The following is a 3,693-nucleotide window of genomic DNA, read 5'->3' on the forward strand; positions in this document are numbered from 1 at the left end:
GAAGCATTGAAGGAACACGAGAACAAAATGGTAACAACTGGTTCAACAGTGGCATGAGCGGTAGGGACACCAAGTAAGTTCAAAGTTTCAACTTTTCACAGCCCCACGAAAACGAATCGATGGAATGTTCAATCTGTACGAAACTGTGCATCTCACATGTCTGCTCTAATTACACCCGTGACTCCGAGCTCGTCCAAAGTTATCCGTATGTGAAGTCTTCATATACAAAAATCCAAGCCCATTCCTGCACCAAAATAACTACAGCAACTATTTCTTCCCAGACAATCGGATCTTCAGCAAGTCATGATATCTCTACAGGTTATGATGCAAATGTTTTGGGTCTATTTCATATTTGGAAGAGCAGAGGAAATTCAAATGGGAAGATGGGAGCTCCTGGTTGAAAACGCGGGAGTTTCTGCGATGCACATGGCGCTCACTCACACTGACAAAGTCGTAATCTTTGATCAAACTCTGGCGGGTCCGTCAAAGATAAACGTAACCGGCCTGGGCTGCAATAATAAGGCAGAGGATTGCTCTGCGCACTCCATCGAGTACGACATTGCGGCGAACAGTGTGAGGCCCCTGCGTCTCCTGACCGACACGTTCTGTTCATCCGGCGCCTTCGACAGCACGGGCAGGCTCGTCCAGACCGGCGGGTGGAACAACGGCTACAGAGTCACCCGCTTCTTCACTCCATGCTCCTCCTGCGACTGGCTCGAATCTCCCGCCTTGCTCTACTCCAGACGATGGTATGCCTCCGACCAGATCCTGCCCGACGGTCGAATCATCGTCGTGGGCGGCCGCAGATCGTTTAATTATGAATTCGTCCCTAAGAGATCCAACGAAGGGGAATTTCGACTGCCGTTTCTGATGCAGACCCACAACATAAAGGAGGAGAACAATTTATACCCATTTCTGCATCTCTCTTCGGACGGCAATCTCTTCATCTTCGCCAACAGGGATTCAATCCTGCTTGACTACAACAAAAACAAGGTCCTCAGAAGGTTCCCCACAATGCCCGGCGGTGGCTCAAGGAACTACCCTAGCAGCGGGTCATCCGTCATGCTGCCCCTCAGCGCCGCCAACAATTTCCAACGGGTAGAAATCATGGTCTGCGGCGGCGGCGCCGACGGCGCCTTCACCAAGGCCCGAGAGAACCAGACATTTCTGCAAGCATTACAGAGCTGCGGGAGAATTGAGATCAGTTCGGAGAGCCCAGTGTGGCAAATGGAGGACATGCCCGGGCCGAGGGTGATGGGCGACATGTTGATTCTTCCCACCGGTGAAGTTCTGATAATCAACGGAGCAGAAAGGGGATCTGCCGGATACCAGTACGCCAGAACGCCTGCTCTGAGCCCTTTTCTCTACAGACCCGCAGAAGCTATCGGGAGCCGTTTCAGCACATTGGGCCCAACCAAAATCCCTCGAATGTACCATTCAACGGCAAATGTTCTTCCGGACGGACGGGTTCTTGTTGGTGGGAGCAACTCCAACTTTGGCTACTGCTTCTCCAACGTGCCATTTCCCACGGAGCTTCGAATCGAAGCATACTTTCCTTATTATCTGAATCCCCATTATGATCCTATAAGACCGACTATTGTGTCTGTTTTGCCGAGGAATATTAGCTACGGATCTAAATTTGTCGTGCATTTCTCTCTTCAGAGACAGCTGGGGGTTAACATTGGATGCCATGTGTACGCACCCCCTTTTACCACGCATGGTTTGTCGATGAACCAGAGAATGTTGTCTTTGGCGGCCACACCCGTCGCGCCCCAGCAGAATGGCTCGTATTTGGTCGGCTTGACGGCGCCGCCAAGTCCCGTGGCGGCTCCTTCTGGGTATTACTTGCTCACCGTTGTTAACGGCGGTGTGCCCAGCAGAGCAGACTGGATTTGTTTCCTGAATTAGAGCATGCAAATTGACACTACGCACTGGTGCAAACAAATTGGTTTTTGTTTGGCAATCTTCTATAGTTTGGATTTATTGAGCATTTCTGTATATTTTTGGAGATACTGAACAATTTTGTATTGAGCACTTTTGTATATGTTTGAATTATTGTGGCATCCCGCGAGTGAAAGACAGAGTAATGGCATTGTTACGTCCGTGCCGCATGAGTCTAGACTATAGGGGTCTGTTTGGTTCATGGAATTTGAAAAACTCGAATTTCTACAAATTTTGGTTTAGCCAAATCAAGGTTTTGTATATCTTTATTCCGATTTTTGGGATTTTACTGAAATCGTTTGTTTCACTCGGAAGATGCATGTGAAGACACATTGTTATGCGTAAGCTTGGAGTTGAAGGAAAATTTCAAAAAGCAGTCCAATCTATTGTTTTTACATTCCTTAAAAAACAAAACTAGGTTTTGATTTTCAATTCCTACTTTTTTTAGGAAGTTGGAAAACCTGGTTTTGAGGCAAAATTGGAAGTTCCATATGCTAATTCCATTTTGCAAATTTTGAAACAAACGCACAAATTTTCAAATCTAGGTTTTGAAAAAGCCAATTCCTGTCATCTTCTAGAAACCAAACGGACCCTAGATGTAGAGAATACGGATTTGTTGTAATATTGTAGCAGTTAAATAGGTAGAAGAGCTAATAAGCACTTATTGTGTACTGTTATAAAAAGAAATGAAAAAGTGTATAGTGCATGGGCATTTGTTATTTTTCTTTATGTAAATTGTATTGTTATTCAATTAAAAGAAAAGAAGAAGTGTATAGTGCATGGGCATTTCTAACGTTTAATATAAGTGAATGAAATTTATGTAATAGTCAAATATATGTATATCAATTATTTTGAAAAGTGCTGGATTAATTGTGTTTAATATTTTTTAATCAAAATTTGTGATTAAATATTAGGATGCTCGATGGTCAACTCCTAATTGGGTCCTTAACTCTCATGTAGAAGTGGTCCTCTCCCTAATCGATAAGCTAGTTGATTATAGGATCTGTCATATTTATAAGGAAGGCAATCGACTTGCAGATCAATTAGCGAATGCGGGGTAGATGGGGTTAACTCTTTATTATTAAACAACATTTTCTCTCTTTCACTTTAATTTTATAATTATCCTTTATTTTATTTAATAGTAGTTTCCAAGTTTGATTTTTCCTTTGTGTCACTTCACATGCATCTAGCTTGATCTATCACATATCGCTCCTAAATCTTATGATCTCTAAATAGGATCACCTTCAACTTAACATATATGCATTATTTATATAAGATGAATGGCATCGGTACCTTTCTCATCATTCCTACGTCAGTCGCATATTTCAACTTGCCTGAAGCTTCTTGTAATCATGCCTTCCATCATGGTATCTCACGAGCTTTGGTACTTCGCATTTAATTGAAAATTGTTGTCCTACTTTTGCGATTTGGAGGCTGTAGTTTACATGATCAAGTCAAGAAGTTTCCTTGTGTTATTTAGGGGCATTATCTTCTGGGTCTTTCATTTTCATTGCCACCGCTTAGTATGGAGTTCAATGTTGTTCTTTTCCATGCCTCTGAGAATCACACTATGGCCTTTTGTGGGATGGTGAAATTAGAGAGATGGAATAGGATTTCATACTCGATGGATGACATGACTCGACTTGTGATTAACAAAGCTCTGGGTGAGGGAGTGTTTGACTACCAATATACTTGGAGAACAAACAGTGACATTATCAGGTCATTTATTGGTTGCCTGGTAAGAGCCAAAGT

General features: G+C 43.1%; 1 pseudogene across 1 annotated transcript; it reads left to right on the top strand.

Annotated features, from left to right (window-relative positions):
* The first annotated feature begins 201 nt into the window (after nucleotides 1-201).
* Nucleotides 202-2,202, top strand: LOC149580197 (aldehyde oxidase GLOX pseudogene; annotated as a pseudogene). Its single transcript, XR_016359865.1, has one exon. The product of XR_016359865.1 is annotated as an aldehyde oxidase GLOX pseudogene (transcript).
* The last annotated feature ends 1,491 nt before the right edge of the window (nucleotides 2,203-3,693 follow it).

The sequence above is a fragment of the Cupressus sempervirens genome, chromosome 1, assembly GCF_028749045.1.
Source record: "Cupressus sempervirens isolate cs-2001-9-10 chromosome 1, ASM2874904v1, whole genome shotgun sequence".
Classification (NCBI taxonomy): domain Eukaryota; kingdom Viridiplantae; phylum Streptophyta; class Pinopsida; order Cupressales; family Cupressaceae; genus Cupressus; species Cupressus sempervirens.